The 12,495-nt window shown below is 40.1% G+C and overlaps 1 protein-coding gene across 8 annotated transcripts in view; it reads left to right on the plus strand.

Moving 5' to 3' along the window:
* Positions 1 to 12,495, plus strand: part of LOC149148004 (ras-related protein RABH1e-like) — a 479,517-nt gene that overhangs the window by 55,814 nt on the left and 411,208 nt on the right. The window lies entirely within an intron of this gene.

Raw genomic sequence — 12,495 nt, forward strand, 5'->3', positions numbered from 1 at the left:
GCCTTCTAACGTCTTTTCTGCATTCACCTGCAATCCCTTTAAAGACAAGTAATCGTCACTATCGTCCCGAGAACTTCCATAATCCCACACTCTACTGGGTGCAAAATGGTGGTTTGCTTGTTATCGTGTTATTAAGGCAAAGGTTTAAGAGAAAATTTCAAATCTTGAACCTTTTGCGAGGTTAGGCGACTGCTCTTCACAGAATAGATAAAGTGACGCTCAGTCCAATTTAGCTAACATGTTGATGAACAAGTGACATGCGTAAGGAAATGGATATGTTTTGGTTGAAACTTTAATGATAGAAATTTGAACCAGGGCTTTTTCTATTGGCTGTTTCTTGTAGACCAGAAACCTGCAAAAAATGGATAGCAGAAATGTTGTTCATCTCTCCAAATACGGGTTTCCCCTCCAAAAACGACAAATAAATGTTAGAAATGGGTTTCTAGTGAAGTTTTGGTTTTGGGATCTTTTTGCCGGAAACGGCCTCCTCAGTGCATGGTTTCTGGTAATAATGTAAGTACTGTGCATTTCAGCTCTATTAATAGTGATTGGAACTTATGGACATAAAAGCATGTTATAGATTTTTTTTTTCCATGGGGTGTTTGTTCAAGCTGTGCTTTTTATGATATTGTGTATGATTGAATTTGTTTTGTTTTCTTTTCAAAGACATGGTTATCATTTGTATTAGAAAATAAAGCTGGAGACCGGGCCAAAACCCTTACATTTTGCATCTTCCATCTGAGTACTCCTACATATTACTGCCTGTTGAAAATGTAATTTAAACGTGCAAGTACTACTCCAAAACCACCACAGTGAAACCACAAAACCGCCCAGAGGATATCGCACCACCTTCCAGCGAAAAGTTGTTTTCGTATTCTTGGCTCCGATGCGATTTGGTGCAGACGCGTATCATTCACCTGACATTAGCCAACGTAATTTATCGGAAGATAAAGTTCTGTAGCATGAGGCCTTCCGATATCTTTCTCCACCGTAGGATCTACTCCCGTGTTCTCCGCCGTTGATCGATTGAAGCTGCATACCAACAAACGTCAAATCAATGCATTGCGTGGAGTAAAAGACTTATGGTTTGACGACCGAATGAAAGAAATTAATGAATTTATGTGCTGTTCGTAGTTTTTAGGTAGATGCTTTTAATAATGTTATGGGCACGTTTCAATATTTTTTATATAGCACGTAAGTTTTGTATGTAAAAGGTATGGCACATTTAATGATAGGTATGGTCGTTTTTATGTAATGTAATATTTAAAAGAGGGAGGTCGTATATTTGTTTTTTGAGTGTGTTGACTTTTTTTAATGTATGTATGGCACACGGGAGGCAAGGAAAACAGTGTGTGTGTTCGCAGCAGCGAGAAAGAATGAGAGAGATGTATGCACAGCAGTGCGAAGAAATTTTAATGAACAGGTTGTAATGTTTTTGTGTGGCATTTTGTAAAATAGAGGTGTAAGAAAAACCATGTGTGGTTTTGCACAGCAGTGCATAAAGAAAATGGTGGAGCGAGTTTTTGTAAGTCTGTGTAAGTTTTGTTTTTACAGCAGTATGTAAAATTGTTTTACACCAGTAAATGTGAACGGAGGTTTTACAGCAATAAATGTTAATGGGAATTTTTCGAGCAGTGTAAATTCTCATATGGAGACAGAGGGTGAATGTTTTTTTTGTTTTAATGAATAGAAATCTTTTATGGTGGTGAAATACTCTGTCTCTCAGTAAATTTTTTTAATCTTGCCTGAGCACAAAAGATCCTGGAAAGGTAGAAACAGAGCATTGCCTCTGTGTGTTTGAATTCTTGGTTTTTCGTATTTTCCCCATCAAAAATACCCAACAGTGGTATCGGAGCAGGACCAGGCTCTTTAAAGAAGTTAAAGAAGCTGAAGGGAGAAGGTTTGTAGCTGCAGCAAAACTTCTCAGGCAGACAGAAGACTCAGACATCAAAGGATTCAGGTATTTCAAAACTTTTTTTTTTGTGTTGCTGAAGAAACAGTCAGTTGTTTTTAAACATACACAGTCAAGGAATGGCCAGCACAAGCACTGGTATGAGTATGTTTAATACCCAGCTCCCACAGTTTAATGGGAAGAACTATGAATACTGGTCAATAACTATGAGAGCCCTGTTTGCCTCTCAAGATTTATGGGAAATAGTTGAAGATGGTTTTGAAGAACCAGCAGATGAAACTGAGTTCAATGCATTAACTCAGGGAGAAAGAGATCTCCTAAAGAGAAATAGGAAGAAGGATGCAAAGACCATTTTATTGTTGCATCTAGCAGTAGACAAGAGTATATTTCCAAGGGTAGCAGCAGCTAAAACATCAAATGAAGCATGGCAAACCCTTAAGACAGCCTATCAAGGCATGGAGAGAGTGAAGACAGCAAAACTACAATTGCTGAGAAAGGATTTTGAGAACTTGAACATGAAGGAGTCAGATAACATTGACTCATTCTTCACTCATGTGATTGGTGTAATCACACAAATGAGAACTCATGGAGAAACCATTGAAGATAGGAGGATTGTGGAGAAAATATTGAGGGTCTTACCCTCAAGGTTCGATGCCATAGTCACCACCATTGAAGAGACAAAGGATCTCTCAAACTATTCAGTTGATGAGCTACATGCATCACTGATAACACATGAGCATAGGTTGAGTAGGAATGAAAACTCATCTCTTGAGCAAGCCTTCAAGACCCAGATGTCCTTTGGAAGAGGAAGAGGCCAAGGAAGAGGAAACAAGAGAGGAAGAGGCAGAAGCCAGAACAGAGGTGGAAGGAACATCCCATCAAATGCACAAGGAAGAGGCAGCAATCCAAATCAGAACCAAGGTCAAGGCAGCAGCCAACAAAGAGATCAGTATTAGGCTCAAGGACAAAGGTATGATAAATCTAATGTTCAATGCTATTATTGCAAAAAGTATGGACATTATGCTAGTGATTGTAGAAAGAAACAACATGATAAGAACAACAGACAAAATGCAAATGTTACAAGAGAAAACAACAGTCAAGAAAATGTCCTGTTAGCTTGTAACATGGCTGAAACACATAGTGAGGACATATGGTTTTTAGACTTAGGTTGCAGCAACCATATGACAGGGAATATAACCCTCTTTTCAGCCTTAAATCAGAATTTGAAATCAGAGGTCACACTAGGAACTGATAGTAAAGTCTCTGTTATGGGAAAAGGGGAGGTAAAAATATTTACAAAACAAGGAGAAAGGAAAACCATAGCAGATGTCTACTATGTCCCCGGAATGAGATGTAACCTCTTGAGTATTGGACAGCTTGTCCAAAAGGGTTACAATGTTTACTTTGTAAATGATGTGTGCACCATCATGGATATACCACCCAGCAAAAGATGCATTGCTGAAGTGAAGATGACAAGGAACAGGATGTTCCCTCTCTGGATCAGGGCAGACATGAAGAACAAAAGGGAAATGGCAGCAGTCACCCAAGAGGCCTTCCAAAGCGTGCCAAAGGATGAGAACTGGTTATGGCACTTGAGATTCGGGCATCTAAACTTTGGAGGTCTAAATTTGTTGAGCAGAAAAGGAATGGTAAGAGGATTACCATTAATAGAGAAGCCGGACAGCCTATGTGAAGGCTGCATTTTGGGAAAACAACACAGAGAAAGTTTTCCATCAGGGAAGAGCATAAGGGCAAAGACACCCTTAGAGATTATCCACTCAGACTTGTGTGGACCAATGCAAGCTCCATCATTAGCTGGCAGCCTATATTTCTTGACATTCATTGATGACTGTACAAGAAAGACTTGGATATATTTCCTTAAAAACAAAAGTGAAGTGTTTGAGAAATTCCAAAACTTCAAGGCATTTGTTGAAAACCAAAGCGGGCTGCACATTAAAGTTTTGAGAACTGATAGAGGAGGTGAGTATATCTCAAATGAATTCCTAAAGTTTTGTAGAGAAAATGGAATACATAAACAGTTCACAACTCGGTACACTCCGCAGCAAAATGGAGTTGCTGAAAGGAAAAACAGAACCATCATGGAGATGGCAAGGAGCATGTTGAAGGCAAAGCATTTGCCAAATGAGTATTGGGCTGAAGCTGTACATTGTGCAGTTTATATATTGAACAGGTGTCCTACAAAAGCAGTCATGAACAAAGTGCCAGAAGAGGCATGGAGTGGGAGAAAGCAAGGAGTCACCCACATGAGAGTTTTTGGGTGTGTGGCCTATGCACACATACCAAATCAGCTAAGGAGGAAGTTGGACAGCAAAGGGGAGAAATGCATATTCATTGGATACAATGATGAATCCAAAGCCTACAGGCTGTACATTCCATCTGCCAAGAAGTTCTTTGTCAGCAGGGATGTTCAATTCATTGAGGAAGAAGCTTGGGATGGAAGCATAGAGAAAACAGTGAATGTCAAGAGCTGTTTCTCTCATGATGAAGATGAAGAGGAATTGACTGAAATGCATCCCCAAACAGCAGCGCCAACACAAGGACAGCAAGGGACACCATTGAGGATCAATGAGAGTGCTTCTCCAAGCACACCACAAGGAGGAAATTCAAGTGCATCTTCAAGCACTTGCACACCAAGTGAAAGAGGTAAGAAGTTTAGAAATCTAAGTGATATTTATGATGAAGGAATGAATTCCTTATTTGCCTTGTATTGTCATGTTGATGATCCTATTCATTTCGAGGAAGCAATTAAAGATAGGAAATGGATAGAAGCTATGGATGAGGAGATGAATGCCATAGAGAGAAACAAAACATGGGATTTGGTTGAGTTACCAAAAGGCAAAGAAGTCATTGGTGTGAAATGGGTCTACAAGACCAAGAGCAATGCTGAAGGCAAGATAGAAAGGCACAAGGCAAGGCTGGTTGTCAAAGGCTATAAGCAGCAGTATGGGAGAGATTATGAGGAGACTTTCGCACCGGTTGCAAGAATGGAAACCGTGAGAGCAGTGTTGTCCATAGCAGCACAAAACAAATGGAAAGTCTACCAAATGGATGTGAAATCAGCATTCCTAAATGGAGTGTTAATGGAAGAGGTCTATGTGGAACAGCCTCTCGGATATGAGAAGAAAGGTGAAGAGCACAAAGTGTGCAAGTTGAAGAAAGCTCTTTACGGGCTGAAGCAAGCGCCAAGAGCATGGTACAGCAGGATAGATTCATATCTATTAGATAATGAATTTGACAAATGTGAAGGAGAACCCACAGTCTACATCAAGGAAAAGGATGGTAAAATTTTAATTGTTGTCTTGTATGTAGATGATGTTATTTTCACTGGAAATGATATTTATCTTATTGAGAATTTTAAATCAGTCATGAAGGATGAATTTGAAATGACTGACATGGGTTTGTTGAGATACTTCTTAGGCATAGAAGTAGATCAAAATGAAAAAGGAATTTTTATATCTCAAGCAAGATATGTAAATCAAGTTTTGGGCAGATTTAAGATGGAAGAATGCAAGGCAGCCATCACTCCCACAGTGATGGGATTAAAACTCAGTAGAGAGGACAGCAGCAAGGATTTTGATCCTAGCTTGTATAAAAGCATTGTGGGCAGCCTTATGTATTTAACAGCAACTAGGCCTGATTTAATGTATGCTGTTAGTTTAATTTCCAGGTTCATGGAGAGGCCGAAGGAGGCACATTGGCAGGCAGCAAAGAGAATTTTGAAGTATGTCAAAGGCACTAAAATGTTTGGAATTCTATATCATGCCTCAGAACATTCAGATTTGGTTGGGTACACAGATAGCGATTGGGCTGGAAGTGTATATGATCGGAAGAGCACTTCCGGTTATGTATTTCATATGGGTTCAGGAGCCATTTCATGGGCTTCTAAGAAGCAGTCTATTGTAGCATTGTCTACAGCAGAGGCTGAATATGTGGCAGCTACAGCAGCAGCATGTCAAGCAGTGTGGATGAGAAAAATGTTGAGAAGCTTAGGCCAAGAGCAGGCAAAAGCGACAGTCATCTTTTGTGACAATAGCTCAGCTATTGCATTGTCAAAGAATTCAGTGTTTCATAAGAGAACGAAACACATTGATACAAGGTTTCACTACATCACAGAATTGGTGAACAATGGAGAAATTGTCTTGGAACATTGCAGGACTCAAGAACAAGTAGCAGACATCTTGACAAAGCCACTGGATCAGAAGAGCTTTGAATTTTTGAGGAAGTGTCTCGGTATGACCGAATGCCCAGCTGTTGAAATTAAAGGGGAGTGTTGAAAATGTAATTTCAACGCGCACGTACTACTCCAAAACCACCACAGTGAAACCACAAAACCGCCCAGAGGATATCGCACCACCTTCCAGCGAAAAGTTGTTTCCGTATTCTTGGCTCCGATGCGATTTGGTGCAGATGCGTGTCATTCACCTGACATCAGCCAACGTAATTTATCGGAAGAAAAAGTTCTGTAGCGTGAGGCCTTCCGATATCTTTCTCCACCGTCGGATCTACTCCCGTGTTCTCCGCCGTTGATCGATTGAAGCTGCATACCAACAAACGTCAAATCAATGCATTGCGTGGAGTAAAAGACTTATGGTTTGACCGTCGAATGAAAGAAATTAATGAATTTATGTGCTGTTCGTAGTTTTTAGGTAGATGCTTTTAATAATGTTATGGGCACGTTTCAATATTTTTTATATAGCACGTAAGTTTTGTATGTAAAAGGTATGGCACATTTAATGATAGGTATGGTCGTTTTTATGTAATGTAATATTTAAAAGAGGGAAGTCGTATATTTGTTTTTTGAGCGTGTTGACTTTTTTTTAATGTATGTAAGGCACACGGGAGGCAATGAAAACAGTGTGTGTGTTCGCAGCAGCGAGAAAGAATGAGAGAGATGTATGCACAGCAGTGCGAAGAAATTTTAATGAACAGGTTGTAATGTTTTTGTGTGGCATTTTGTAAAATAGAGGTGTAAGAAAAACCATGTGTGGTTTTGCACAGCAGTGCATAAAGAAAATGGTGGAGCGAGTTTTTGTAAGTCTGTGTAAGTTTTGTTTTTACAGCAGTATGTAAAATTGTTTTACACCAGTAAATGTGAACGGAGGTTTTACAGCAGTAAATGTTAATGGGAATTTTTCCAGCAGTGTAAATTCTCATATGGAGACAGAGGGTGAATGTTTCTTTTTGTTTTAATGAATAGAAATCTTTTATGGTGGTGAAATACTATGTCTCTCAGTAAAAAATTTTAATCTTGCCTGAGCACAAAAGATCCTGGAAAGGTAGAAACAGAGCATTGCCTCTGTGTGTTTGAATTCTTGGTTTTTGGTATTTTCCCCATCAAAAATACCCAACACTGCCCACAAAAAGAAGCTTCTGGGCCTAGAACAAAATTTACCCAAAATTCTGTGGTATAATCTACTGTAAACCTGACAAAAAAACCCCAGAAACAGTTGATATTTACATAGCATAGTAAAAGTTGAAAGTCAGAAGAGATCCAACTTGTCCATAGCTGCAAAGCCCAGGTCCTGATGCGCTCCTAATGCTTCACTTGGTACGGTGCTTTTTCTGAGGCTGATCCTCACTAGCTCCAGCTGCGATCTCCACTGAATTTGCTCCCATGCTGACCAGACTGTTAATTTCCGCCAACCTTACATTCATTATGGCCATATCAGTGTGCAGTTCCAACTGCAATTTGTCCATCTTGCTCTGGAGGAGTTCCAGTTTGTTGGCCATCAGCAATTGAAATGCCAACCTGTCCTTCTCCTTCACGACAACCCTGTTTAACTGAGCCTGCATAACACCTTCAAGGGATTCAAATAACTTCTCCAGGAGACTGTTTAACCTGACCAGCTCTCCTTCACGGGACGATTCCCTGGAAATCTCCGTATGAAGGCCCCTCATAGTTTCACAATTAATGCCAAGCAACAGAGCTCTTAACAGCCGAGATTGACACATCGACAAATGATGAGGTCAAAGAGGCTTTCCATCTTCCCATATAAATATAACCCGACCCTGAATGTGCCCACCTGAGTCATAAAATTCCAAACATTCCACTTCCAGGCTTTGAGTACTGAACATTCCTTGGGTTGCCAACCTACAGATACGGTTAGGGTGCAACAATGGATTCATTTGATGAGAAATTAGATGCCCGAGTTTTTCCAGATTGCCGATCTTCCAAAGGGGAGAGCCTTTAAATCTTGCGAATCAAGGTTCGCATTCCACCTGCAATGAATGAAGGCATCTTGCTTATTACATATGGAGAATGTGTGAGCTCCTCGAGTCCTTCCCCTGTCACATCCAGGCCACAAATTTAATATCAACCATCCTTCCATGTCTACTCTTAATGAACTGACAGTCATCCACCAGTTATGCGATATGAAATCTACACCCATCGCCATGGGAACCAGCGCCGTTATGCTGAGACATGATTCAGCCTTAATGTGGCTAGTGTTCAATAATATGTTTTGGAATATCATGATATATGAGGGATGCTTAAAATTACATCATTTATTTCTATGGTTCCTTGGGATAGGGATGCTCCTTTTTGGCCATTTGATCTGCATTGGTGTTCATTTGCCTCTATACATGAAAAAACTCAATGTGCTCGAATTGCTGTGATATCTTTGAAGAACTGAGGGGAGATCTGGATTCAATTTTTTCTGAGCTTTAATGACTTGTCGAATTACGATCAAGGAGTCACCAAACACTGAGATTTTGGAAAATTTTCTTTCGGTGGCCCCACAAAGCTAGATATTCCGCCTGGTTAATGGAGGTGACCCCCAGGCCCCAAGCATAGTGGATATTTATTTGTTCATTGGGGCAAAAAATTGCCCCTCCCACTCCTGCCACCCCCCATGATTGAATTTGTTTTCTTCTGATTGTTTATCTGCTTTTTTTTTACAAGAATGGTTACAAATTACAATTGTATTAGAAAAAAGGCTTCGGTTGTACTGTATAGCTATGTAATACAAAATTTGAACTGTCTTGGCTAAAGCCATTCTGACAAAACTACAATGAAATTCCAGTTCTCTTTTACCCCCCATCCTATTTTATGACTACTGGTTCCAACATGGTATGAATATTTACTTTTACATACTACTGTAAAAGTAGTACAAAGCAACAGTACATAAGCTACCTGATCAAGGATTAAAGAGATAGGTCTACCGTCTCAGCTTCTATTGTCTTTTTCTCCATGGAGTTCATTCCACTGTTTCCATCCTCTACTTTTATTTTCTTGTAGGGGTCTTATTTTCATCCATAACAGCGTTCATAGTCACCTGAAGAGAGGCATTTTCCATTGCAGCTGTGGCAGGCTGAGCACCTTTGTCAACTGGGATGCTCAGGTATTAGATAATCTTGTCAACCTTTGAGTCAAGGAACCACAGGGAATCCTCCAATTCATACTGCTTTTGTTGTGAAGCGCGCATGAAAACGTTTACTTCCATCATTCCCCTGTCTATTTCCCTATGTTCTACTAGCCACCTTCCATTCCAGTTATCTTCTAGTCGCTGCATTTGATTGACAAGATTCAATTGCCTCCCTTGCCTCTTACTTCCTTCTCACACCAACAAATTCCTCATTTGACCTATGTTAGGTCGGATAGTACACATCCTGACATACAGTGATAGTGCACCACAGATTTCATGAATTTGCAGGGAATGGGGATTTCCATGAATGTAATGATCCAGCTAACTGGCACCAGATTAGAGCCATAACCCTTGCCTGCTTGCTAAAATCTCTGCGATGGTTCACTTGAAAGTTAAAACGATCCCAAGGTGTTGAGGGGGCTGGATTCCAAACTTGACAATAGGGTCAGATCCAATGAGCCCCAATTAAACTCTTTCTTGTTTTAAGTAAAATGATCCTCTGGGGTAAAGGTCTGGCTACCTGTTTGATGGACTTTAACTTTTAGTCATTCCCTTTTGGTGATTTGATTGCTCTTTTCCGCCCTTTCTTTTCTTTTTTAAGTTTATTAACTATTCTAAAGAAGTCAATCTTTACTCCGATGATTACACCATGTGAGGGATAGCCCGCTACAGTGGCTTAAAACAGACAACAAATTTAAAAGGAAAACTCCACAACATAATCAGCTAGAAGATGACTAACTAGGTGAGCTGTGGAGATTATCTAACTTAATGCAAAAAATATTCATATGAGATATACACAGAATTAATCCTATAGCATACCACACATTAAATTTAATGAAGTTTGAATCATTCACGTAAATTTTAGATGCAAAGAAAGAATAATCAGAACTTACTAGATGAGTTAGACATATCAAGTTCTGCATGTAGAGCAATCCACTAGACAATATATCCACACTAGACTCAATAAACCCCTGGCCCCCGAGGAGCTTCTTAATTAACTTTTCAAAATAATTCTACAATTTCTTCAGATTTCAGGACAATAAAACCTTCTCAACCAAAAAGCCCCTTTAACAATGGGAAAAACATCCATTTATTTCCCTACATTTGCTAAAAATAGAACTTTTAGTAGAAACAGAAACTGATAAAAGTAAACAGTAGTTGAGTTAAGGTAACTCAGGTGATTTGGGTGTCCCATGGTTTGCCTCTTCACCATCAAAGATGACCCATTGTTTAAACAACTCTTCACACTTCTTACTGTGAGGGAACTTGTGTTGATCCATCGGTAAACTCAAGTTCTCTTCATTGGCACTGTATCCCTGAGTGTAAGCTTCTATTTTGGGAATTAAATGTTCCAGCCCATCATTCGGTCTAATGTAGTTCACAGGAACTTCTGTATATGCTTGCATTCAATTGACATCACTTGCTTGATTTCATCTTCTTGTTGGTTGGCACTTCACTTGAACTTTGTCGAAATTGCTTCAATGGGCTGAAAGTCATCAGGTGAGTTGAAAACAGGTAAGTGAAGATTAGTCATCATTCTATTAATTCTTTCCCAGGTTTTCTGACATGCCGACCACTCTTCATCCATGATCAGGGTTGGTTCTTCTGTTAAAGCAACCCAATACTCTGTGGCTGCACACATCTTATTCAGGTTATCCTCATGCAATTGAAGAATGTCGTGATCCTCATCTCCTTTAGCCTTTTCAATTTCTGCAATAAAATCGGTCTAGTTCAACACTCTAGCCCCTGTTTCCTTCCATTGGAGTATCTCTTTGTGCTCAAATGACAACTGAAGTGTTCCCTCCTGGAAATCTACATTTTTTGCAAAAATATATTGACATTTTCTGTACTTCTGATGTTCCTCCAGTAGATATTCTACAAAATTGGCAGCGTCTATAGCTCCCTTATAATATTGTACTTGGTGTTGGACTGATGCTGCATATTCCGATTCTTTTTCCTGCTTCTTTGCTTTGTCTAATGAGGCATGAGAGATGTCAAGACTCAAGACCAACTGAAACAAGCTTAGTCATTTTGGCTCTTTTAGCATCAAATAAAACTTCTTCTAAAGTGAAAAGTATGCCGCTGTTTATGGTTATTTTCCCTATTGTTTGTGTCCTCCTGACTATGGATTGTCCCTTGCGATCATAAGCAATAAACTCAACATATGCAACTACATCAGCTGATTGGGGGATTGGTTGCTCTCCCCATTACAAAATGTTTTCTAGGTTTCCTGGTGTATGAAGATGTTCCATCACTAGCACTTGTTCTTTATCCATTGCTTGGACCTCTTTTAAAATTGCTTCCTGGGTGAAGGTTTGCTTGTTGGTAGAGACCTTCAGTTCTCCTTGTTGACTGAGGTTTGTGAAAAATCGGAAACCCAATTCCCTACTGCAGTGACGATTAGATTTCTCCTACTTGTTAATTTCTGAATCAAGTTATTTACAGTGTTACACAGTAAGCATCGAAATAAAATCTACTGCAGTTTTCACAACATAAAATACCGCGGAAACAAGTACTGAGCAAGAAGGAAATAACACACACACAATTGATTCCATTTTTTTTGGACAATGTCCCTGGAAAACCCCAATGTGGGAAAACCAGTGCAGCAGCTGAGGGTTTTAATTATTATGCAGAAGTTTTTGAATACAGTCTTTGGATGCCTTACTGGCTATCTGATATAGAGAATTTGACTGGCAGAGAATTAGTGAGAAATACCTCACACTATCACTGGAGATCCAACATCGATCCAGCCACTGAATTGCTAGCCCCAAGCTGCCTTTGTGCAGTCACTGCGCTGCTCTGCGTCACAACTAATAGGGACTGCGTCACTCCCTCTGTCTGATCGATCTGTTGGCTGGATCAGTGTTGCACGAAACATCCCCCCCAAGGATCCAAACTAGGACCTGCGACCCATACGGATCCGTGGGGGATACACCATCGGATCCGCGGTTTGGAATTTCGAAACCGCAGATCGGATCGGCAAAGACGGTTCCTGGAAATTCGGAACCGTGCCAGCCCGAACTGTGGATCTAATGACGGATCCTCCTTGGATCCACGACGGATAGGTCATAGATCCCAAGCAGATCCGAAGGGAGACAGGCGGTTCCACAGGGTTTCACAGGGTTCTAATGTTAAATTTTTATCATTACCATGAAATGATTCAGGATGTTTGAGAGTGGTTTCAGCCTCATTGGACTT

The sequence above is a fragment of the Pinus tabuliformis genome, chromosome 9, assembly GCF_031772625.1.
Source record: "Pinus tabuliformis cultivar Carrire ecotype Pingquan chromosome 9, CPIR1, whole genome shotgun sequence".
NCBI classification, from domain to species: domain Eukaryota; kingdom Viridiplantae; phylum Streptophyta; class Pinopsida; order Pinales; family Pinaceae; genus Pinus; species Pinus tabuliformis.